Source organism: Podarcis erhardii, assembly GCF_964252035.2.
Source record: "Podarcis erhardii genome assembly, chromosome: 5".
Taxonomy (NCBI): Eukaryota; Metazoa; Chordata; class Lepidosauria; order Squamata; family Lacertidae; genus Podarcis; species Podarcis erhardii.
In genome coordinates, this window is record NC_138509.1 from 15,078,730 (window position 1) to 15,106,177 (window position 27,448).

Below are 27,448 nucleotides of genomic sequence, written 5' to 3' on the forward strand. Positions count from 1 at the left end.
CCTTGAGATCTTAGCTGGAATAAAAACTCAGTATGGTTTCAATTATTGACCTATGGATATGCTCAAAAGCGCCACAAAGTTAACACCACACTACTGAGCTTTATATTGGTTTCTATTCGATCACAAGTGATAACAGAGCTACACAAACCGATCAGAAATTCATGTTGGGGGTGAAAGATTGCTATATGCTCCTACTAAGACCCTAAGCCACACAGCAGGAAGAGCAAGTTAAAGTTCCCTGATACGAGTATTTCAAACACCACACCTTTAATATCATGTAAAGGGCTTGGAACTAAGACATATGCCGTTTAACGACAGATGCACTAATACGGCTTCACCAGTGCTGTAGGGTAAGAAAGCAGAGCCAATTCACAAGAAATTAAACGTACTTATGGCATTTAGCTAAAGAATTGCTTACCTTTCCCTTTAACTGTCCAAGGTTGTATCATCTCCAGAAACAGAGCCACAACAAATACAGGAGGTATTGCTTTCTCTGCATGTTCTGGAAAATGTGGATGGGCAGTGGAAGGAGCAAATCGGCAAGTGAGCATTCATGCTTCAGCCAGCCAGCTTGCAGATGAAGCTTTGCAGCTAAGTCCCCAAGACCTTCTCACGGCTGCTGATCTCATCCACGAAACTGAAAGAGCATCTCAGCAGGACACTGCCAGCTTCCCTTTCAGAGCCCTCTCACTGACAACCATTCTCTGGCAAGTGAAATGTCAAGAACCAGGCAGGGGCGGTGTTTGGAAAAGGAGGGAGGTGGAGGGATAAGAGATTCTCACCATCCATCAACCTCAAAACCTATTCAGCAAACTGCTTGAATGGAGCCGGCATTTCATTCTCCATGGTAACTGGAGATGGAAGGAAGATGGGAAGAACGCAAAAAGAGGCACGTTGAGCTGGTCTGGGGGAAAGAGGCATTAAGAAAAGGATGGGAGCATTCCAAAACCCCAGCCCATGCCTTCAGCTTACAAGGAAGGAAAAATAAAAGGTCCCTTTCAGCTTCCACCACTTTCTTCCGGGTGGCAGAATTTCCTGGGATTCAGGCAAAAGCACTTTACCCTCGGGGTGCAGAAAACAAAGTAATTTCCTGCTCTAAGTACTGCTAATGGAAAGCAAGCTGTCCCATTTGCCATTGAAGGAGCAATTGCTATCAACTGCTTCATGCTCTCTTGAGGATCGATCGGCATACAGAAATGTATCTATTTCATAAGCCATACCTTCACCCAAGAGTCTGAGCAGTATACAGTGGTGCCCCGCAAGACGAATGCCTCGCAAGACGGAAAAACCGCTAGACGAAAGGGTTTTCCGTTTTGGAGGCGCTTTGCAAAACGAATTTCCCTATGGGCTTGCTTCACAAGACGAAAATGTCTTGCTAGTTCCTGCAGTTTCCCCCCCTTTCCCCCCTTTTTCTAAGCCGCTAAGCCGCTTATCAGCTGATCCGCTAAGCCGCTAAGAGCGCTAATCCGCTAAGTAGTCAATGGGCTTGCTTTGCAAGACGAAAAAACCGCTAGACGAAGAGACTTGCGGAACGGATTAATTTCGTCTTGCGAGGCACCACTGTACACATAAAATTTGACACCTGCAATACTATAGTAGCGTATGATCTGGGATAGCTCAGTTGGTAGAGCATAAAACCATGGGCGTCTTAGTCAGGGTCTTGAGTTTGAGCCTCACATTGCACAACCGATTCCTGCATCGCAGGGGGCTGGACTAGATGATCCTCGTGGTCTCTTCCAACTCTATAATTCTATGATTCTAAGATAAAACCTTAAATGAAAACAGAATAAAGCTGAGAGGAATAAAAGTATTCAGCCAGCTAAAAATACAGTAATTTAAAATGCTTTGGCAAATAAAAAACATTGAACTTGGCACTGAAATCCTTTACTATTAAAAGGATTAAAGAATTCATTATAATACTCAGCTTTCAGTAACAGCAGGGTAATATCTTTGCTAGGTTCAACTAAATTTTGTCCATTTTCAGCAAAGTTACTCATTCTGCCATGACAGCCAACAGGCATAAACCAAATTCATCTTACAATGAAGGAGCTACAGGTGTCCCTCTGCCTGAAAATCAGGTTGCACATTCATTTCCTCTTGAACTTGGCTCAGCGTTATCTGATGCAATGAGCAAAGTGCTCTCAAAAACCAGAAAACTAAACTGAAGGAAAAGCAGACACTAAATACTGAAAAGCCAGACTTCACCTGACCCACATTAAAAAGAACCACATGCAATTTAGCTTATAATATTTTGATCCTTGGCCATCCTCCTCTTGTACATTGAAAGTTGAACAGTCACTATACAAATACTTATTTCACCCAGATTGTGCCCAAATTAATATCCTAACCCTACGAAGCTACTGAGTTTCTTAAGTGTAAGATTAATGCACAATAACCATACAGAGGAATTAAAAACACAACGAATTCAGGCTGCAGCAGCCGATAGCATACTCTATTCAGAACTTCTGTTAGAGTCCTTTCCCTCTCAGAATCTCAAAAGCTTCCTTTCTGTAGCCCAAACTCCTTTATATTGGGACTCCGATTCAGTTTTACTCATTCTAGAGGTATTGCACCATGGCTGTGTATAGCCTTGTCCACACACTGAGATTTTTTGTAAAACAGAGTTCAATAAAGCAATGCAAATGATTCTATTTCAAAATTTCCTAATGGTTTTTAATAATAATAATAATAACAATAATAATAATATTTATTATTATTATGGTCATGGTTATCAGACAACCCTAAACATTTACCAAACACAGAGAATCATATTAATAACTGGTTATGGTACAACACAGAATATGGATTTTGAAATTAAAGCAGCTACTCACTGAGAAATTCTAGTCCATATTTGCAAGTCAAAGCAATTTAAAACTCAAAAACACTGTGCAGTCGCATTACTACACAAACTGTTTTCGTATTCTACAGGTTTGAACGGAACATTACATTTCTTCTCTTCTCCATCCCTGACCTTCCTACATTGACCAAGGAGGTCTGAAGGACAGTAAGAACATTTGGCTGCTTACATCCTCCCTTCAAACCTTCCCACTTAACATGTGGTGGTCAGGGGCCAGGGCCAAATACAGTGGCACCTCAGGTTACATACGCTTCAGGTTACATACGCTTCAGGTTACAGACTCCGCTCACCCAGAAATAGTACCTTGGGTTAAGAACTTTGCTTCAGGATGAGAACAGAAATCGTGCGGCAGCAGTGGGAGTCCCCATTAGCTAAAGTGGTGCTTCAGGTTAAGAACAGTTTCAGGTTAAGAACAGACCTCTGGAACGAATTAAGTACTTAACCCGAGGTACCACTGTATACAAGTTAAGCATGCCTGAATAGGCCTTGTGTTGCCCTCAACCAGCGCCAGGGCTTTTTCAGCTGTGGCTCCGATCTGGTGGAACGCTCTGTCACAAGAGACTAGGGCCCTGCGGGACTTGACATCTTTCCTCAGGGCCGGCACAGCCTGACCCCCTCCTTTGGTAATTCTTCACAGAACTCTAGCCCAATGGTTGCCATCAATTTGATTTGAACTGATTTTATAATGAATTGATTTTAAAATGTTGTATTATTTTACTGTTGTTAGCCGCTCTGAGCCCGGCTTCGGCTGGGGAGGGCCGGATATAAATAATTTTTATTATTATTATTATTATTATTATTATTATTATTATTATTATTATGGGACCAGTAATGCAGATATGAAACGCTGGTCAACCTAAAACATGTTAACAGCTAAAATTAAACCTCATAAAATTGATATTTTGGGAGCCTGGGAAGGGGAAGGGAAGATAAAGAAAAAGCTGGATGCCTAAACAGTATGCTAATAAAAGCACTGGCTCACGCTGATCTAGAGAACCACCTTGAGCACAAAAAATTAATCAGACTTTTCTTCAAATAATTTATATCTAATCAATTCACTGAATGCACACTGTGACAGAATTTTATTCTATCATTTCGAACACCACCTTGTTTTTTTAAAGAGGGATTTAATATATAATGAAACTGCAGGGAATGAGATTTATAATTCCATCCCACCCTCACTATTCAGCCTCCACTCTCAGGACTCAGATGAAATGGAAGAATGCGCAACGGCCATGTCACTTGAACACTGCCCCCAAGGCAAGCAGTCTGTTACCATAATCATCCATTTAAGCTTCCACTGGATACTGCCTCTTCTGCACATTCCATCTGATGAGAGTAGATCACATGGGTCTTTTGTTATATGCACCACTAACTTGTTACAAAAATCTTTTCAGTGAAGGGAATATGTTCTTTTAAAAGGGGCACTTAAAAAGCAACATGGAAGTTGCGGGGAAAATATTTTATGATCCAAGTCTTCATGGCGATCTTATATGCAAGCCCAAGGAGGTAGACTATTTTTCTGCCAGTTGCTACAAATCAACCCTCTCTTTGTTTTGGAAAGGCGACACGGAAACATCCCATAGTTTCACATTGTTCACAGCGAAGGAGAGGAAGAAGTCTGAATAGCAAAAGGCTCCCATGTCTTGTTCAACATAGCACTCAGGCACTCCTGTGTATAGGAATGCCAGACCACATAACCTTTACGAGTAATTAACAGAGAACCTTTAACTCACACTACATAGGCAGAGACTGTTAACATCGTAAGATATAAAAATCCCTCTAATACCAACCTCAGATGGCTGTGTTAAATGACCCCAACAAGTTTCCTACATCCTTATATGTAGGAATCACCCCCAGGTGTAAAGAAGTGTGAAGTTTTGAAATTAAAAGAGTAAAATAAAAATCAAAGGAAAATACACATAGAGAGTATTTTAAAACTGCTTGGCAAGAATTTGTGAATGCTTATGATAGTTAAGCCAGCAGAGAAAAATAAAGGTTCTACAGGATATTCATATTTACTATGTGTCACTATGTTCAATGGTATTTATGTCCCAGTAAGCGTGTGCAGAACTACATACAGCTTAACAAATCAATTCTACCCATGTTTACTCTGAAGTATGTCCCACTGAACTCGACAAGACTTATTCTCAAGTAAGCATGTGCTGGATTGTGGGCCACAATAATACAGAGATCAAGGCATGGTTTTATCATTCTAGAATATCTCACAAAGGAAACCACAAGATGAAACAAATAAATCTGTCCACATGATTATGTGCAGGGTAGAAGAAGTAACCGTTTTCTCCTTCCTTTGTCAAATGGTTTGAGAGTGGTTAGATGTGTTGCCCAGTTTTAGTTTCCAAGATTAATAAGATTAATAAGACAAATACTGGTGAGAGGTGTGGGTAGATACCATAAGATATTGAGTTACAAGCCATATCTGCTCTGCTTTCAGGCTGATGTGGCACACAAGCAAAAGAAAATGAAAAAAAAAATCAAACTAGAAATTAGGATAGTGGGAATCAATATATATAAAAGCTGACAGAACTTTTAGCCATCTCATTTCAGAATTCAGGCCTTTTGCATATTACAATACAACAGATCTGGGTTTGCTATAAAGTATAAGCATACCAGAAATGTGTGGTATATTTATGATAAATGTATGGTACCTGTATAATACATGTTTGTCACAGTTCACTCTCTTGGGGGTATACCTAAGAAATGTAATGTGTGATAAGTCCCTCAGTTTGAGGTGTTTGTGATTCTAGCAACAAAATCCATGATAAATTCTAAACACATTTTTCTTCTAGCTGCAATATCCATGCCCTGTAGCCACCCTATGATAACTTGTTCAGATGTCTTTGTCCCTCATACAGCAAATATCCAAACTGCCAACATATTCCTAACTTCCTTCCCTTCAACAGTCAATGTCCTTAGCAAAATCTATAAGTCAAAACTGTATGCTAATTCAATACAAAATTTGTCCAGCTTGCACAATTTTCCAGTTGCATAACTCCTAATTTAGAAGGCGCTTGCTATATGTTGCACACAGTTATGCATAACAAAAGCTATGTCTTCCAATGAAAACTGCAACTGGAGAAAGCAATTTGGAGCAGAGAAATGGAATGGAGGAAACACTGGTTTGTCTTTGTGTTCCACCTGTATTTGATCAAAAAGCGGGGGGGGGGGGGGGGAATCTGAAAGGAATAAGAATGCAAAAGAATAAGTATGCCAAAAAGGGAGCAATGCATACGAATGAGGAATCAATACCACAAAAAGATGGTACTACTTTCAGTTGCTGATGGGTTACCCCACTGTGCTAGAAACACATGTACAGAAATGATAGTTCAAAATAACTTTGCACCTTCCAAACCAACTATAGTTCCTAGACTCCAGAGAGTCTTAAAGGGAGCTAACTACTGAATGTTTGCTCCAGTTGGCAGATTTATTCTACATTTAAAATCTTTGACATTTGAAACACCAAAGGAGTTGAGTGCCGAAGAACCAAGGGTTTTAGTAAATGCTCTAACTTGGCATCTGTATAAGGGAAGCATACATTAGCGTGTTGATATAACGAATTTTGCTGCATGGTAAGGGATCAAAACACCAATATGGGATGAATAAGCTTTTTTTCAAAATGGTTGCAAATTGGGATGGATTGGGGAATGACTGGATAATTCATATTGGCTTTGTTCACACAGCATGGCAAGCCAGACTGTTATCTCCCACAACCTCTTGTGAGCAGAGCTGTTTTCCCTGCTTTTTTGCCCACTGTTTTCCACAGCACTTTGAAAGGGGCTTTGCAGGCACCAGCAAGAGTGGAGGTGTCTACAAACACCCTTTCAGGCCCAGCCCCAATCTTATCTGCCCCACACTTAACATTATATGATTTTGGTGTAGGGCAGGTAGGTGTGGCTTGACTTTGCATGAGAAAAGGAGAGGCTAATGGGCCTAATTGGGCATGTAACCAAGACGTCCCCCACTGCTGCTTTAAGTCATGGTTCAAAGGTGAACTCTACAGAGTATTGGAGCACACTGCTAAAGTTTCAGCTGTTTCACTTCTCTGCCATGCTGTCAGAAGCTAAGCCATAGTTTGGCTTAGCATTACATCCAAACCTGGGCTTGCAGTATGCTTCCTCCAAACTAACCTAAGAACAAACCATTATTTTTCAATGTTAATGGAAAAAATTCAACCACTGCCATTTTATGTCATCTAAACAGATTTACATGGACAGTGTTGACGATGTGGCTTTAGCTTAGATTTAGAAGTTAAAAGCAGGATACATAGAACAACCCTAACATACCAGCTTCATACATAAAACAAGTAACCTCTGCAAAACAATTTTGGGGTATGATTGTCACAAGACTGATAAAGCATATCACATCTATTTGGAGCCTCACGGGTAGGTTTTGATTTCCCGCGATAAAACGCTGCAAGATATTTGTTCTTCAGTTACTGTTTTACATGTCCCATGATATGATAACTAGAAAAGATAGCCATATCAAACTGACCTGTGTTTTATTCTTGCTACAAAAGGAGGAAATGGTGGTTTCTATTATTTTCTGCTGCCGAATCCCTCCACCCTTCCAGCTAGGCTTCATCCAGGCATGGTATTTACTGCATAAGTTTTGCTGATTATAATGGCAGCATTTCTATCATTATTTCTAATGTTCCTTTCACACTGCAGTACCTATGTCACACTAGGGAGGTTAGAAAGCACTGTCTCCACTCAAAAGTTGTTGAGCAGAGGGGTCAATCCTAAAGGAAAGCTGCTTTTGGAGCATCACTCCAATCCCCTAGATTGATCCTACAGCTGAGCTATTATATACTAAGTTCTGAACTATTACTTGAGCTCCTACATTCTGTGAGGCTTCAAGGCTATGATGCAGCACAGCTTTAGAGACAGAAACAGAACTTTAGAGCATGAGACTCTTAACCTCAGGGATATGATTTTGAGCCCCATGTTGTGTGAAAGGTTCCTGCATTGCAGAGGGTTGGACTAGACCCCCCCCCCTTATTAGGGTTTTCTCTTATCAGACATCATACACAAACTATGGTTTGCAAACTTACTCAAAACTATTCACTTTCAATTTTGGGTTTCTCAACTCGTGCTTTGTCAATTCAGACATCATACTCAGCCATGTGGTAAGCTTCCTTAACCATGGTATGGCATGATGCCTGAACTGAGCTAATGAGATTTGATATTTATGATCAAAATGTGTTGCGCTAAGATACACGAATATAATTTTTAAAGGTTTTCCTCCATGTCTGCTTGTGTTCTGTTATGCCCCATATTCCCCTTCAGTTTTCATGCCAGTTCTTACAGTTCAAACAGGCTTTTATGGAAATCATTGCTCAAAAGCCAATTGCATACGGCACCCTCAGTTTGCAATCTCACAACTAGAGCTCTTCAATTTGCAAAAGCACATTACTGTCACACCATCACATTGGAATGGTCAATTGCCCCAACTGTTAATGCTTTGTTTCCAAGTGTTTAGTAGTATGTGTTAAACATATGGCGTATGCCACTCTAGCAGCAACCATATTAACACTGAAATGTTGCAGTTTTTATACATTTTCAGGATAAGGCAACTTCACTCCCTGAAGCGGAAGCGCACCTCCATGATACCAGCTGAAAAGCCGATACCTTTCAGACTTCTCTTTTCCATGCTTCTGGAAAATGACTACAAATATTGCAGTGCTTTGGCAAATCACACTTAACATTCTATGAGCTGATAGTTCATATTCCAGTGGGCAAAATCTAATCTTCACTCTGAGGTAACTGATGTTGGCATGTCTAACATTCCCCAACTCAATGAAATGTAAATATATTTCAAACATACGGACTTTGAGCACTCACCTTCCAACAACCCCTTTGGTTAGCAGCCAGAACAAAACTCGTAAGCCGATTTGTAAGAAGAACAAAGTCACTCCTTTCAGCTAAAAGAGGGAAGAAAGGACAACTTGGATTAGGTAGTTACAGAGCAGGAAAATTAGAGCCTAGATAGGTGTTTCCTTTCACAGAGATTCAAGGTTGACATTACAGAACTTACAGTGCAGTCCAAACCCAAGTAAAACCAATAAAACAGAGTGGATTTTGGTTTTAATGGCCGAGGCAGGGCCACACAAGCATAAGTCCCTCAACCCAGCTGGTGTACGGCTCAGTGGACAGAACTTATGGTAACACAAATCTCCCCCAAGGGGTGTTCCAGGAGTCAGGTAGGCATAGGACCAGGCAAGGAGCGACTTACACCAGTTCCCAACCCTTTTCATTCTGGTCACATGACCTAAGCAGCCCGGTGGAACTTAGATGGCAAAAAGTGTTGCAAGTCAATTTTCTCCTGAATTAAATTTGGAATAGGGAAGCAATGCTGGCTTTCTATAGTTAGGAGTGCTCTGTCAGAGCCCTATATTGACAAAACAGTGGAGGGCAGTGTCCTGTAGGCTGCCAGTCCATTTCTGAAGTAAATGGTGTATGGTTTGGGGCACAGGCCCCTGAAGGAGCACCCTCTCCTATAATGGCCTGTGCACTGAGATAATTGTCAGAGCGCTTCTCCAGATGCTACAATCTTCTAAGAATGAATGGGGAGAGACTGAGAAAAGGGCCTTTGGGGCTATGGCCTTCCATCTCTGGATCACTTTCCCTAGTGAGGCTCATCTGGTGCCAGCTCTCACGTTTTCAGCAGCAGATATAGACCTTTGTGTCCCCCCCCCCCAGCTTTTAAAAATTGATTTTACCACGCTCCCGCGATGATGGTCTGAAAAAGTATTAGTTCTTTTTAAAGCCCGCTGTGTTTCAAGAAGCCCCTTCTCAGGGACACTGTGTTCTATATTCTAAACAGTAGTCTATATCAACATCATACACAATACAATATTTTGGAGGATGAACAAACTGAATCCAGGGGGCATGTACAGAAATTAACAGCAAGGACCTCTTCTCTCCACATGAATCAACCCAGATCCTGCAATCATATACTGTACTGAGAAGCCATTACAATAAGTGTTTTAAGCCTCTATTAAAAGGATAAAGAGCGAAGCGGACAAGTGTGGTGTAGTGGTTAAGAGTGGTAGACTCGCAATCTGGTGAACTGGGTTCGCTTCCCCGCTCCTCCACATGCAGCTGCTGGGTGACCTTGGGCTAGTCACACTTCTCTCTGAAGTCTCTCAGCCCCACTCACCTCACAGAGTGTTTGTGGGGGGGAGGAAGGGAAAGGAGAATGTTAGCCGCTTTGAGACTCCTTCGGGTAGTGATAAAGCGGGATATCAAATCCAAACTCTTCTTTTTAGGGACGCGGGTGGCGCTGTGGGTAAAACCTCAGTGCCTAGGACTTGCTGATCGCATAGTCGGCGGTTCGAATCCCCACGGCAGGGTGAGCTCCCGTCTTTCGGTCCCAGCTCCTGCCCACCTAGCAGTTCGAAAGCACCCCTAAGTGCAAGTAGATAAATAGGTACCGCTTTATAGCGGGAAGGTAAACGGCGTTTCCATGTGCTGCGCTGGTGCTGGCTCGCCAGAGCAGCTTTGTCATGCTGGTCACGTGACCCGGAAGTGTCTCTTAAGTGAGATGGGTGCACAACCCGAGTCGGACACAACTGGCCCTTACGGGCAGGGGTACCTTTACCTTTACCTTTACATTCCCTTAAATCTGTAGGGAAGGCATTTTTCTTTTGCCATGGGAAGTCTGCAAAACCACAGATTTGTGTCCTCTTTGTGGCTGTGCCCATGCCCTGAAATGTGTTTCTATCAGAGGTGTGTCTGGCTACTTCACTCAGAAGGTACATGGAGGGTCTTTGGGGGGCTGCAGCTGGAGGTGGATGGGAATTTGGGGAAATGGCATGGGAGAAAGATTAAATCCATCTTCCCCCAGCACCTCTGTACTGATCTAATCCAGAGCCCCTGTGACTGCTTTTAGTTAAAATTGCAGTACGATGCCCAACTTGTCCTTTAGCTACTGCTCAAAGCAGCAGTTCTCAAAGGCTTTCCTTATCCCTTGCCTTTCCTGCAAGAGCATAAGAAGAATCCTGTTGAATTAGACCAAAGCTAATTTAGTGGGAAGCCCCAGTGCAGAATACAAGCATTCTCGCACTCTCCTCGTCCCGATCGCCAGCGATTGGTATTCAGAGGCGTGTTGCCACTAGTACTGCAAGTAAAGGCAAGGAAAGCTGGAACTGGTCTCAAGGTGTGGGGAGCCTTGAAGCAGCAAATCCCTTGCTTGCTCCCACCCACCCTGACTGAAAAAGGTAAGGAGCAAGGTAACCCTCCTTATTTGAGAGCCACTACCTCAAGGCAAGGACGCGGGTGGCGCTGTGGGTTAAACCACAGAGCCTAAGACTTGCCGATCAGAAGGTTGGCGGTTCGAATCCCCATGACAGGGTGAGCTCCCATTATTTGGTCCCTGCTCCTGTCTCTCAGCCCCACTCACCTCACAGAGTGTTTATTGTGGGGGAGGAATGGAAAGGAGAATGTTAGCCGCTTTGAGACTCCTTAGGGTGATAAAGCGGGATATCAAATCCAAACTCTTCTTCTTATTATTAATTTCCCCTGCTCGATTTTATAAAGCAGAGGTGACCCTAAAAAGCTCTGACTGATCTTAGAGGAGCTCTAGAGGGCTAGGATTACATTTAGAGACCATACTCCTCATACACTCTTCTCTAGTAAAATTTCTAAAAGTCAGGGCCATTCAAGACAACTGACCACCCTCAAGCCATACCAGGATGGCAGGATCAAAGGGAACACTGCCTTTTAAATCAATGGAAGTGTAAACTTTATATTTTACTACTATACTTATTTACTGTAGACAGTTGCTTTAGACCACTTAAGATATTAAGAGCTGTGAATGAAGACAGAACACATGGACGCTCAGAGAATTCAGTAACACAAATTACCTTAAACAAGTATATTACAGATTTACCAAACCAAACCTGAAACAGTAGTTTAAATATTAAGTGTACAAGGATAAAGCCTTTATCTTCCAACATCTTCACAAATGAAAGATTTGGCATGCTACCTCAGAAATTCTTCAGTTTTTGAGTTCCTATTCCACTGAAGTGTTTCTCAAAAATCCCATACATAATTATGATTTATATAGGACAAAATGCATGCCAAACACTTTACAAAAGATCAACAGATCTCTGCCAGAAGCCACTTAAAATAATTTTTATTTAATAATCCATGTAAAAAGATTTTACAACTTCTTGGAAAACTGCTGAAGGGAACTGGAAAGACTCACCAATGAGTCAATCCCCTATGGAAATTATGCTTCTTGTTCCAGTGCACTAACTCATGTATGTCTACTCAGAAGTCAATCTCAGTGACTTCAACAAGACTTACAAGTGAGTGTGTATAGGATTACTGCCTGAGAGATCTGAAGGATAGGGAAATATACTGGTGGAAGCCTGATTTAAAACAAGAAAACCTACCCAACAGTGATCAAGAACGAAAGTTTAACTCTCAAGCATTCTTCTGAAACAAAGAAGCTTAGAGTAAACTTTCAAAACGAGCAAATGATTCCTTATAAGAAACAAAAGCAATTTCAAGAAGGGCTGATGAGTTTATCTGAAGGAGATAAATGTGGCACACAAACGTATCACCACTATATAAAAATGCAAAGAAAGAATATGATCGAATGCTTACAACTTACAGGGGAAGAAATACAGGAGGGGAAATTATCAAGGTTTCCACATGCATCATTTGATAGATGGCACAGAATCTTGAAAAACGTATCAGGTTTTCCAAAGTAATAAAAATAAAATGAAGCAAAAATTTAGGTTGTACAGACATTTTTATCCAGAGGCAGGGGTTTTCTGCCTTTGAGACTCCCTCAAATGCTTCTCCTGCTTCCTCTCCCCTGCCCCATACTCTGGCTCCTTGTCTCCCCATTGACTCCCCTCTTCCTCCTGTTCCCCTGCCTCCTCTCCCCCCCCCTCCACTCCTGCCTGCCCCTGCAAAATGCATAAGGCAAAAAGCATAGGCTTTTACAAACTGTGGAACACTTAATGCCCAGAAATGATCTTCATGGATGCTGAAACTTACATCCTGATGAATTAGATATATGCTTTGAGGTGATTCATGTCATTAGCTACATTGATGGAACAGATATTTCTAAGATGTGGGGAAGTTTCATACAATGAAAGCACTGTGTATTCATATCCTTGAGGGTAACAGCTTTTGACATGAGGGAGGTTTTCTTTGTGGGGGGGGGGGACACAGAGGAGTATTAAACCATTTCATCCTGGTATATGGGTTATTATTCCTTTTATAAAACATGGTTTCACATTGCTGCATTATGCTTTACTATATTATCTATTGTTTATTAAGTTTCCCCTGGGCCATAAAAAGTATCATTATTATGTATTTTCTTGTGAACACACACAAGATCGTGTCTCTAACTTCTTACACACATAATCATTTTCAGAAGCGTTTGCTCGAATTATTAAATCTTGCTGGAAGATAATGGAATCAAGCTACAGCAAATTTCCTAAATGTTATTATCACATGTGTTGTAATTAAACAGTCTGATTCACAATGCCTAAAAATAAAGTAAAAATGGTGCTTGCAATCCACATTTTATCCTTTGTAAACAGCTTAGAGGTTTCGTTTACAACTAAGTGGTATGTAACTATTGTTAAGTAAACAGTTTCTGCAATCCACTTTTTTAGGGGGGCACAATAGTAGTACATGCTTTGTAGCCCATAAAAATTCCTTTCCAATTAAGAGTTTACAGAATAAAATTGGTCAAATAAATAATGAGTTAATGAAATGTCTTCTTTTGTGATGGTGACCATCATGTTATGACTAGTAAGATCCACACAAAAGAATGATACGATGGTTATTATACAATTATATAAGTTTGTGAATTGAATTAAACTATCTGTGTACACTGATAACTAATTTTGCTATTAAATGGCTCATTTACCCTGAGTGGTGCAAAACTTTCAAGGATAAGACCCTACTTTGTCAGATGTGTGAAGTGGTTTCCTGAATAGGTATATATACATCCTGACAACAAAGGAAAGAAGAAATTATTTCCCTCCCATCCCCTTGCCAAAGGTCAGAAAGTCAAGCAATTTAAGAGAGTCAGCGGCAGACACATCACAGTACACCAGAAGTGAACACAAAACCCAATCAGCATGGATATGACCATTGCCAAATAGCAGCCACTGGAGCTGAATTATTTCCAGAGTAGTAGTGATAAGTTTGTTGTTGCAAAAATATTTAAGTCTTGGGGGACATTTAAGCCTGTTATGGCATAAGCTTTCATGTCCCACTGTCCACCTCTTGGATATACTTATTTGATTATGTTTATAAACCTCATCATATGAATCCCAGATCTCTACAATGAACTAGTTAAACCTAAAACCATCATTCAAATCAGCATTCGAAACTCCTATTGTTCTAGGCACATTTTGCGACAGGGAATTTCATTGGTGCAGGCAGTTTCTGAGCTCTGGGCGCAGAGGTACACCTAAGATTTCAGATTAAAACTGCACAGTAGAAGGAAAGGAGGGCCTTTTTCTGACTCCCCACTTCCAGCTACTCTCTGAAGCCTAGATAAAAGACCCTTTTACAGGGGGGGGCAGGAGAAGGACTAGACCATGTGAAAAATGAACATAATATTTTATTTCAGTAGACAGGGGGTTTTTTTAGGTCCCGAGATATTGGCATATTTATATGTCAATGTTAACACCCTGAAGCAAATTGACAACCAGAACAGATTCTTTGCAACCCGTGTTACAGAGTCCTACCTAGTTGTGCGACTCAACGATCTGACAGTCACACTCATGCATGAAGTGTTATCCTAAACTGGCAGGTATATAGAAGGAGAGGAAGAAAATGTAGGCCGTGAGGTCAGAGGGAAGTAAAACGCAAAAAGTACAGACTGTGATACTTACATTAAATCTTAAACGTCTGCAAAATAATTACAGCCAGTGCCAAGAATCAGATGCCAGGAATCATGAGCTAAGAGTCAGACACAGTGGAGACTCTTGTTGGCTAGGCCAAGTTCCAGCCTTACATATGGAAGCCTTCAGGTAGGAGGAGACAACGGCTGGCCTGGTTGGGCACAGTTGCTTAACAGCCTAGAAACAACCATGGAATATCTGGACCAGGCCCTGCAATGCATGTGCCTTTATGAATTATTACATGATCCACATTCACACATCAGTAGTCTTCAAAAATAGAAACTACAGCATGAGAATGTCAATCCAAGTCAATTTTGTACATGCCTGGTCCAGAAACAGATACAGACTTTAAAAACGTTGTCGTACAAAGAATTTTAAGAAAACAAAGTCCAGCCCAGGAGTGTAGCAAAGGTTGATAGCACCAGTCTATGCAAACCCCTATAGTATGACTTAGTCCAAGGCAGTTTCTTACTGTTTTCCGAGCATGGGTTTTTTTTGTCTTCGCTTTGGTGGAACCGCACCTGTGAAGATTATGTACAAGAACAATAAAAAGTGTCCTAAACAAAATGCAGCACACACTGGGAGGAGCCAAAAGAAACTAGCTTTTCCTTCCGTTATTACAGAGAAAACCTATAACACTGGACAATTGGTTGACTTTAAGGAGATAATAGGAGATCTGACTACACTTACTGCTTTCATCTCATGTCAAATGCCAGAAGCAATTAGCTATTTTAAGCCACTTAGCCTGTGAAAAACACAAACCATTGTTAAAATGTTTTTTTCAAAAACAGCACAACAAAACCCTCCAGCGGTAAAAATGGCCAGGAAAAGCCCGGTACATTACCTAGCTGCATGTAGTTTGATGCTACACTCTGAATGTTAAGGCTTCTATTACACAAAATTCCTAAAATGGGTAATACAAAGAAATGAAAACACTTGTTATGTTCAATGTCTTAAGTTACTTGTCTGAGCCATGCTGAAAATGAGTAATTAGTCACTCCACAGTCCACAGTCAAGATACTCATGATCTGGGGCACAAGACATCTATGGAACTCTTCCTCATCTTTCATATTTTCACCTCTATAAGACCTTAAAAGGCCTTTAAAATAAAATAATACTAATAAAGACCTTTGATGATTTTGCACATGAATTCTTCTCATAGTAGCCATGCCTCTTAGATATTGTAGGTGATAACAGTGCCTATTAATACAGCATCACTGAGTTGTACATAAACAAGAACGTTCAAGGTCTATGTCAGCATTACACACACACACACACACGGGGTAACATACACAATAGCAACAAACCAACAGATGTCTTACACATAAGCAACATTAGATTCGTGGGGGGGACGGGACTTTTCAACTCCAGGTGGACAAACATGGGAAGTATCAGAAGGATACAAAGGGAGGCTAGCCCTTGCACTCAGGCAAACAAGGTTACTGAACTCTGACCAATAATAACAAAAGAATTGGTTAGCCATCAGGCTCCTGTCCGAAAACAAAACAACAGTAACTCCCGCTGAAAAGTAAGGAAGAGAGATTGAATCAGGCTAACAGCAGCACAGGCTCAGCAGCAAGCACAAGGTCCAGAATCAATATTCCAGTGTAAATGAATAAAGCAAGAGGTTCTTAACTGTATGGAAGCTGCAAAGATGTTCTGAACATGTCCATTCCCTCAAGCTTTTAAAGATGAGATGGAGCTCACTGACTCTTGCCCTATGGTTTTGCTGTGTGTATACATGTCTGCCCCTGCTGGGCAGGTGCATCTCATTCCACCTAGCAAGGTGGCCCGGTTATTGGTGACAAGACTGTGCCAGGGCCCCTCTGCCCACAGCTCTGCTGCCATCTCCTCCTGCTCATCCCTTCCCTCTGACTGGTCCTTCCCCCTCCTTGCATCAAGCAAAAGGGGCAGTGGAGAGACCCAGCAGATCTTCTTCTGTCTTTCTGACATCTAGAGTTACAAAGGGGAGGATCTCCTCCCTCCACCCCTGGATGCCAGTCTTCCAGCCCCCCATCTGTTCCTTCTCCTTCCTCCTCTTCCATTTGGGCTTGCCAAATGTCAGATACTGATGGAGTCAAGGGGCTCATGAAATCAACTGACCGGTCAATTTTGTGAAATAATGGTACAATATTGTTATTAATCAATCAATCAATCAATCAATCAATCAATCCATATTATATCAATTAATATCAATGTAAAATGTTGATTTTACTAGGACAAGAAAAATATAATCAAATGGATCGATATTTGTGCTAATCACAAAAAATAAATGAGCACACTGTTTTGTGAAACTTATAAATGAAATAAAGTATTAAAACTTGCTAACAATATTAGATAAGGGTTCTATAAATAATAATTCAGTGAACAATTCTCTTTGCCTTTTATCAAGGTTAGCTTGGAGTAACAAATGGAATTAAAATTTATTTATGAAAGGAACACCTATTATTTGAAACAACAGATCACATGGAGAAAGTACTCCCTGAATTCCACAGCAAACAAGGTAAAAGTCATGGAAAATCCAAAGCAGTAACTTTTCTGGTAGCAAAATTCCTGAAGTTTTAGCAGATGGTCAGCAAGGTATTTTTTACTGTGCTGCTAGGTTTGCCACCAACTGTTGTAAGAGCTAGGGGGCAATCTCCCCTTACTGGGACCTTAATGAAATAAAAAAGTTAAATTTCCACCTACCATGGTCAAACTATAGGCAATCTGTTGACTATAAATGATCAACAAATTCAGTGGCATGCCAGTTTAGGCTACTAGCATACAATGAATCCAGGATTTAGGTGAACAGTTTGCAAGCAAAGCAAGAAAGTTTCAAGATCCAGACATGCATGGGTTCAGGAACAGAGTAACCCAGAGCCAACCCAAATCAACCTGAAAGGCAAAAACAGCAGCCCAAAACAATTAAAGCTTTGGAGAGACATATAGAATCATCTGTTATAGAACCTACCTGATTTTTCACAGCAGCCAGTTGGTCAACGATCAACACATTTGTTTCACACCTGTTGATCACTGACCAACTGGCTGCTGTGAAAAAATCAGGCAGGTTCTATAACAGATGAATATAGAAATAATTTCCCTCCCACCCAAATACAGTGGTACCTCAGGTTACATATGCTTCAGGTTACATATGTTTCAGGTTACAGACTCCGCTAACCCAGAAATTGTGCTTCAGGTTAAGAACTTTGCTTCAGGATGAGAACAGAAATCGTGTTCCAGCGGCGCGGCAGCAGCAGGAGGCCCCATTAGCTAAAGTGGTGCTTCAGGTTAAGAACAGTTTCAGGTTAAGAACGGACCTCTGGAACAAATTAAGTACTTAACCCGAGGTACCAATGTATAGCTCCAGAGAAAGGCATCACATAGTGGCTGGCAGGCTGCAGACTCACAAGGTGCTGAAGGTTAAAGTGACCCCATAATACCATGTTGAAATGGCTTCGTCATTCTTCATGTTTACAGATACTTAGCCTGCAGCCTGCCCCCAATTTCTGTGAAATAGGGAGCACAGAAGGTGAAATGGCAAGGGTGTGCATAGCAGAAGGGAGATTAAAATGCTTGCTGCACAATAATTTGCCTATTTTCTGTAGACAAATTACACATTCTCCTTAACATCCTTAGAAATGGTACTGGGGTCAACAGAAACCCACAAGCTTACCAAACCCCTTTATAAACCAGAATTATTTACGTATTTTTTTCCAGTTAGGTTGGAAATACTCCCACGCCTATAAGAGTGGCCATTTTGCACAATACTTACTAACTGGCTGTTGGGTCACTGTGACTTCAACTGCATCTGTTTGTTTACAAGTTACCTGCATGTTCACCTTAGCAGGTTGCCAGACACAGGCTGTGTCTACATTAGGCCATTGAAGTCTACAAGGGTCACTGTTTCTATGTGCACTTTTGCACCTATATCCACACATGAGCACTTTCATGTACACATACCCCTAAACATTTTGTGAATCTCTGTACTTTTGTCCATTTACTGTATTTCTTTTTCTCAATTTGAACTATAAAATGGTGATTTTCTTGAGTCAAAATGAGAGTACCCTAAACATTTTTTTTAGAAAAAAAGCACTGATAATAAATATATGTGTTCCAAAACCAGGTGTCCACAAATAATCCAGTATCTGTTTACCTTTTCAGGCACGCCCACAGAGAGAGAGATCAAATTTGCACAAAAAGTCAGAAAAAAAATAATTATTTTAAAATGTGTGTGTTGCACCAAGCCAGGGAGCCTGAGGTCCCTTGTGGGCTTACATGGAGGTATCTGCTTACCTGTGCCAGAACACTTTTCTTATTTATTTCTGAAATACAGGTTTTCTGATACACTAGATCTGCATAAAAGAACATTAAAAAATAATAATTGTGTGTGTCACTCCAAGCCAGGCAAGGATTTGGCATGAGGCTGCAGCTTCCTTTCCCTCCTGTATCTTCTAGGGCAAATTTTATTTTTAATTTTAATACAGCTGTTTTGTGCAAGAACCCTTTTGCACAAATCAGCTGTTTTAAATATAAAAATACCACAAATGTGCCTTCAGCAACAACCAGTGGAAAGGGGAAGGCTGCATCCTTCCCTTTGGGCTGATGGAAAGAAAATGGAAGTAGTGGGTGTAGCAACAGACAGCAGCTAGCAGAATGTCACCACACATGTGGAAAAAGAAATCCAGACCACACAATGTGCTTCAGGGCATCCGCAATTGGGCAAGATGCAATTTTATATGGATTTTCTTCAGATTCTTACCAAATCAGGAAAATCTGAATTTGGAGGAGGGCGGGTATGGGCTGCCAACTGGATGAGGAAGATGTTGTGTGGACACCACACACACACAACATACAAGCGGCTTCAAATCCACAGTGCGGATGAGCCCTTAATGGCAACTATCTGTCAAAGACTTTCAACTGACCCCTTTCCTCCGTTAACAGAAATATTTGCATAGTGCATTATTTTTATTTCTTTAGGTCATTTATATATTGCTTCAAGCTTCAAAGAAATCTCTAAGCAGTTTATAATATTGTAAAAATATCACTAATAAAATTAAAAACTCCAAATTTTAAAGGTCAGGGATCTCTAAAACAATTTCAAGAAAGGCAGTCCGACTCGCACCACCACAAAAAGGGTCTGGTATCAATGTGTTTCATGTCACTATTTTGTCTGCCCTACACATGCAGTTGTGAAATCTGATGATCAAACTGCATATGGTATGGTTGCAAAGTCTATGAGATCTGTTATTACCAGTAATTCACAACACATGATCATTGCACATATATAATTGTTAAGTTGTAAGGGACCACAAGGGTCATTCATTCATTTACAATACCGCCCTATACCCAAAGGTCTCAGGGCAGTTCACATAAAATATCAAAAACATAAAATCAAAACAAAACCAACAACCCAATAATAAAAAAAAAAACCCCAAAGAGCCACATTTTAAAACAGGGTATAGGGTGTAGATCAAGTCAGGCAAAGGCCTGGTTGAAAAGGAACGTTTTTCCCTGGCGCCTAAAGGTGTATAGTGAAGGCACCAAGCAAACTTCCCTGGGGAGAGCATTCCACAGATGGGGAGCCACTGCAGAGAAGGCCCGTTCTCGTGTTGCCACCCTCCTGACCTCTCGTGGAGGAGGCACACAAAGAAGGGCCTCAAAAGATGATCTCAGGGTCCGGGCAGGTTCATTTGCATGATATAATTGACCCCACTGTTTTTTAAACGCATACACTATTTGTTTTATGTTTTAAAAACAGCATGATCAGTTACATCACACTGACCATACCTGCTGGTGTATGTACACAGGGAGATTGTTGACTGATTATTTTTGTGCAACTATATTGTTTTATTGGAAATGGGAAGTTCTCAATGAAAGCATGATTGATTGATTTTTAACATATAATTGCATGATAACTTCTGTCAGCTATTTTATTTGTATGGCTTCCTTAGGGTGCATTTAATTTAAAGACTGGACTGATACAGTCAATTATTCTATCAATGGAGGGCTAAATCAACCTGGCAATTTCAATTTATGTACATATTCTGGAATTGCTGGACATTAGCTTCAAAAGTACCAGGGTTTCAGATCAATGAAAATTACTAGCAGAGTCTGGAGCTGTTCAATAAAAAGTTGTTGCTGTTTTTTAAAGGTAATTCTTTTATATTGAGATTATGAAGTCAAACTTATTTATGGAAAGAGCTTTTTATAATTTTAAGATGACTAACTTATTACTCCAGACATAGCTTTCAATCCACAAAACAGGTTCAATGGGTAACTAGCAATATTTTATGAGACAATATTTTTTCAGCTGCATGAAAACTATGGCTAATACTAGTTCTTTAGCTGGCCCTTGGCATTCGTTCCTTAGCCTCACTACACTCAGAAACCTAACAAAAATATTTCCTAATCTGCTCTACACTTTTTTTTCTATCTTAAACATACATAACCTTAAGGGAAAAAGTAAATCAAAGAATATTCCCTTCAACCCCAAAAGACCACTTGAATGCATAGAAGTGGCAATTGTGGCACCAGGAATCATGAGGGGAGGGCAGAGCAGTCTGCTTTCTGCCACCCACAGCATTCAAATGCCCTGGCCAGTTTACTACACCCTTTCAAACCCAGTGCATGTAAGGGTAGGTGTACCAGAAATACTACAAGGGAAACTGTAAGAGCACATATTATAATTAAGCCTATGAACACATTATACCTATATTATGCGCAGCTATGTGGGAGCAAAGCACTCTCTTTGAATTTACACAATTACTGAGTGGGTACACACAATCCTAGTTTTATTTTACAGGTACTACAGCATTAGGCAACACAAATAAGTACGTAGGTGGACCACATTTAGGTTCTGCTGATATTTTCACCTGCAATTCAAATGTTTTTCCTATTGAAGAAAGAACAGCTGCACTGAAATTTGGGAATGGAGCCAAATTCAACACAAAGATGTCACAATGTTTGCAGTAGATTAGCATTTAATATACACAAGGTGATCTGTGCAGAAATACTGAACAGGAACAATGTAGCAAGGCAACAAAAATGGTTTTAGGACTAACCAAGACAGAGAACATGCCCCTTTTAATGTCATCAATCCACCATAAAGATGTCTTTTTTTTTTTAACGCCCCAATGCAAACTTTTATTAGCTATTTCCATCTTACGAGAAATGTAAGGTAGTTTATAGAAGAGGCAAGAGGAAATTCTTCTTAAGATGGTACTTGCCATCTGCAGTTTTTACAAGTACTTGTACTCAAAATAATAGGCTTTTATCAGGAGCACCATTCAGCTGATTAAAAACCTTTCATTTATTTAATAATCAATTAAGCAATGGAGCCCTAACAACAATTTCTTTCAATATAATCAAGAGAGAAGTCTATTTCATAACATGCTGCTATGGAATTGAAGAACTACCGGTACCTTTATATCACAAGCCACAAACAATGCAAAAATAAGGTATTCAACTATAAGACATAGAGATCATCAGGTCAGATAAAGAGCACTTTCTGAACAGCCCTGCTAATGAGGATATTTTCATGCCGTGTCCCAATATGAGACGATTAAGACAAGAGTTAACATGCTACACTAAACCGTCTCACATTCCTGAATGAGAAGGAATGAGCCACAATGAGCCTTGAGCTCCCTCAGGGTCCTTTCTCACAGCTGAGGAAATGAAGTTTTAATTTAAAACAAGCCAATTTCAAACCATGGCTTCTGGGGCTGGCTGGCTTTAAACTAACCATAGTTTGTGTTACCCATAGTTCACAGTTTGGCTCACACAGGAAACTGTGGCTAACTAAAAGCAAAAGCCTCCAATTACCTCCTCCCAGCTTTTGTGGGATTATGTGACCATGAGGTTTGCTGTAGCTACTTCCTGACATGTGTGCACCAATCCTGCACAGTCTACAAACACGTAAACTAGTATAGAGCTACTGACTGTCTATCAGAATATAATATGGCTTTTCCTCTTTTGTTACAGTCAGCATTTGTTATAAAGTGAAATCTAGGACTGTATGGGAAGAATGAGATGTGCCCATAGACAATAAATTAGCCTCCACTTTTGCAGTAACTAAGAACAGCAACCCAAATGTCATCAGAAGAGAGCAATTCTGTATGGCACAAATTAGAAACACATTTAAAGAAGCTGTTCCAGAAGGCATTAACGTACCATGTGTATTAATGAGATGTATATTTCTCAGACCCAGCCTACTTTTGTGATTGTAATATGTTTTAACTGTTTTTAATGTTTCAGTTGAAATCGTTGTGACTTTAGCGTAAAGAACAGGCTATATAAATCATCATCATCATCATCATCATCATCATCATCATCACAGTGAAGGTGCTAAGCGATGCTATTCCATTTTTTGAGATTTAGATGCTTACATTGGAATTTGACAAAAATGGCAAAGAACATTTTCTGACCATGATTCTTTAAAGAAAAAAAGCACAAATCAAAATGGATAGGCGTATGACCCAATTAAATAAACCTTGGTTCTATCTGATTATATATTACTAAAGCAATAGTTTTGAAGCAGTAAGGTTAGCTAGCTCCATTAAGTCCATCATCTTCATCTGCCATTCTTCCACAGTTGGTAGTTTTTGCATTTTCCACTTCTTGGGTAGTAAGATTCGAGCGGCAGTTGTGGCATACAAAAATAATTTAACATCCTTCTTGGGCAATTCCAAACCTGTTATTCCTAGAAGAAAGGCCTCTGGTTTCTTTATAAATGTATATTTCATCATTTTCTTTCAATTCATTATAAATCTTTTCCCAGAAGTCTTTCACCTTGGGGCAGGTCCACCACATGACAATACAGGAATCTCAACACATGGTTCCACACTCAATTTGAAACAGTAGTGGACCCTGTTTAGCTTTGAAAATGTGCCATCAATTATTTTTAATTTCGGCACCACTAGGAGGCTGTGCTAACAGTGAAATATGTTAATTAGTAATAAAGTCTATTAATGTTTAATCAATTAAATCATTGATTTAAAAGGGGTTGGAATCAATTTAATATAACTTATTACACCAATTAGGGCCGCGGGTGGCGCTGTGGGTAAAACCTCAGCGCCTAGGACTTGCCGATAGTATGGTCGGCGGTTCGAATCCCCGTGGCGGGGTGAGCTCCCGTCTTTCGGTCCCAGCTCCTGCCCACCTAGCAGTTCGAAAGCACCCCTAAGTGCAAGTAGATAAATAGGTACCGCTTTATAGCGGGAAGGTAAACGGTGTTTCCGTGTGCTGCGCTGGTGCTGGCTCGCCAGAACAGCTTCGTCACGCTGGCCACGTGACCCGAAAGTGTCTCCGGACAGCGCTGGCCCCCGGCCTCTTAAGTGAGATGGGCGCACAACCCCAGAGTCGGACACGACTGGCCCATACGGGCAGGGGTACCTTTACCTTTATTACACTGATTAAAGAAGGAGAGGCAACAATCCTGAGCAGCCAACCTTCCAGGGGGGGCACCCCAGACCCCCCCACATATATGCAAATACATGCGTACACCCTTGCACAGCACACACAAACATATACACCCACATGCACACACTCACTTAGCTGAGCAGGATCCCGAACAAAGCACCCCTCCCTCTTTTCACTGCTGCTGAGCTATTTTCCAGTCTGCCTGGCATCAGGGTTAGAGAAGATAATAATAATAATAATAATAAATTTTATTTATATCCCGCCCTCCCCAGCCAAAGCCGGGCTCAGGGCGGCTAACAACAATCAAAGATTCAAACAATCAGATAATCACACATTCTAAAAGTATTTCATTATAAAAATCAATTAAAATCAAATTAATGGCAACTGATTAAGCAAGATTCTGTGCAGGTTGCCAGAGGAGGGAGTCAGGTTGCGCCCTGACCAAAGGCCTGGTGGAACAACTCTGTCTTGCAGGCCCTGCGGAAGGATGTCAGGTCCCGCAGAGCCCTAGTCTCTTGTGACAGAGCGTTCCACCAGATTGGAGCCGCAGCCGAGAAGGCCCTGGCTCTAGTTGAGGCCAGCCTAACCTCTCTGAGGCCTGGGACCTTGAGGATGTTATTATTTGCAGACCGTAGGTTTCTCTGTGGGGCATACCAGGAGAGGCGGTCCCGTAGGTACGAGGGTCCTAGGCCGTATAGGGCTTTAAAGGTTAAAACCAGCACCTTAAACCTGATCCTGTACTCCACCGGGAGCCAGTGCAGCTGGTATAGTACCGGATGAATGTGATCTCGCAGCGAAGACCCCATAAGGAGTCTCGCCGCGGCATTCTGCACCCGCTGGAGTTTCTGGGTCAGTCTCAAGGGCAGCCCCACGTAGAGCGAGTTACAATAATCCAGTCTGGAGGTGACCGTCGCGTGGATCACAGTGGCTAGGTCAGGGCGAGAGAGATAAGGGGCCAACTGCTTAGCTTGGCGGAGATGAAAAAATGCCGCCTTTGTTGTAGCTGTAATCTGCGCCTCCATAGAGAGGGAGGTATTGAAGATTACACCCAAACTCTTAACGGACGGTGCTGGCACTAATTGCACCCCCGCAAGAGATGGGAGTTGCTCCCTCAATCCCATATCGTCCCGCCCCAGCCAGAGGACCTCTGTCTTCGAAGGATTTAACTTCAACCGGCTCCCACGTAACCATCCAGCCACAGCTTCCAGACATCTCGCCAGTGTGTCTGGGGCCGAGTCAGGATGGCCATCCATCAACAGATAGAGTTGGGTGTCATCAGCATACTGATGGCAACCCAGCCCAAAACTCCGGACAAGCTGGGCGAGGGGGCGCATAAAGATGTTAAAAAGCATCGGGGAGAGAATCGCACCCTGAGGCACTCCACACACCAAGGAGTGGCGCGATGACAATTCCCCCCCGAGCGCCACCCTCTGTCCCCGACCAGAGAGAAACGAGCGCAGCCGGACTTCCGGGTTAGCGCGATCGGCTAATGGCGGATTCCCTCCGAGCTCCGGAGGGAATCGGCTCTGCTGAAGACGGGTCTTGCCGCGCCGGCGACGCGGGGACCCTTAGAAACCGCAGGCGCGGAAGCCTGCGGACTTGGCGACTCGGCGGGCACCTTAAGCGCCCTCCCCGACCCACGAAGAGCCTTTTTAAAGGCTATGGAGAGGGTACGGAGAGTGGCGTGGTGCTGTGAGTAGACCGCTACTTCAGTGGAGCGAAGCCGCGAGCCATGGCCGGAGAGCGCTGACTTTTTTCCCAAAATTTGAACTTGAAAACAAACAACCCGTGAGTACTATGGAATTTGGACTTTAAAATTTTTACCTTTGAATTCGGCACGACTGGGGGACGCGCTAAAGGGAAGTCCGCACCCCCCCCTACCTACAAACGATCTAAAGCAAGGATCGGAGAACTAAGGTGGAGAGATCACTGTTCTTTTTTGGTGTCAGATAAAAGATAATTTCCATGAATTTGACAGAAGAAGTTTTTGTGCTGGAGAGTAAGAGAGGAACTTTAGAAGTTTTTGTGTAAACCCCCCCCCCCCCGGACCCGGGAGCGTCCTGTGTGTGAGCCTGAGGAAAAAGAATAAGGAGTTTGACAGCTGTCAAAGGAGCTGTCAAACAGGCGGTTAAAGTTAAGAACTTTATTACTTAATATCTCTCTGGACTAAAGGTGCTACATTTGAATTAAGGTGGTTGGAAACAAAGTAGTAATAAACAACAAAGTAACGGATTGTTGGAAAAGGACTATTAAGCAATTGGAATCCCCCTAGGGGGAACTAGAGACATTACAATGGCTGCAGAGGGAAAATTACTGGCAGAGATAGAAAAAATGTTTTTTCTCGTGGGAATTCTGCAAGAGCAGAGCATGGCTATGAACAAAGAACTTATGACCTTGAATTCTAAAACAAGCAACTCTGCTGAATGCATAAAGGACTTGACTGATAAAAAATCTGCAGCTGAACCAGAAGAGACATTTTTGGAACTGGTGGAGAGGGAAGAAGGAGTGGAGAAAGTACAGGTGGAAAATACCAACCAGAAGCCTATATTGTTAGAAAATAAAGAAGAAGATCTTTGGATTACAAATCTGCGAAAGATGAGAAAGAGGAAGGAGGAAGCCCCTGGAGTACTTGGAATACTGGAATATAAAAGAGTAAAGAAATATGATTGGGACTTCGTCTCTGAGTATGGGAGATCAGCTGACCTTTTGCAGCAACTGCTTTTAAGCATTTTGGATGGAAGAAAATTTGATGTGATTGGGATAGAACTCCTTAGAGACTTGAGGACCAACAAAAAGGGTTACCAACAAAACCGGCAGAGAGAGACTGACAGAGATTTGAAGGCCTCGGATGTGAGGAATCCGGGCTAGGAACTGCTTTTGTGGACATTTGCTTGGGAAGGGATGGAAACCGGGGTAGGGAGGGAGGGGAGAACAGAATTTCAAAATTTCATGATCTTTGTGTTTGGCTATTATGACCTATAATTAATATAAAAAGGGATAAATTCGTGGAAAGGATTTTAGGTCGACCTTAGAAAAAGGATTTAATATTTATAAGAGAATTGGATAAGTAAAATGTGGCCAAGTAAAAAGAGCTAAGCTTAAAAAATAATAACAATATGTTAAGGACGAGGGACAAGAACTTGCTGAACTAATTATGGGAATTGGGATGTATGAAGAGGGGGTGGGGGGAAGTCAGGGAAAGGGGGTAAAGAAAGTAAGGATATGAAATTATACATGTTTTGTCTTTGTCTTTTTGTGTGTGTGTATTGTCTTTATAAAATGTAAAAACCCAA

At 41.5% G+C, this 27,448-nt stretch overlaps 1 protein-coding gene across 1 annotated transcript in view; it reads right to left on the reverse strand.

Moving 5' to 3' along the window:
• NDST2 (N-deacetylase and N-sulfotransferase 2) overlaps positions 1-27,448 on the reverse strand; it is a 107,689-nt gene that overhangs the window by 72,694 nt on the left and 7,547 nt on the right. Inside the window, exon 2 of the mRNA XM_081864266.1 lies at positions 8,719-8,798. The gene's annotated coding sequence lies outside the window, so the exon portion shown is untranslated. The remainder of the gene's footprint in view (positions 1-8,718; positions 8,799-27,448) is intronic.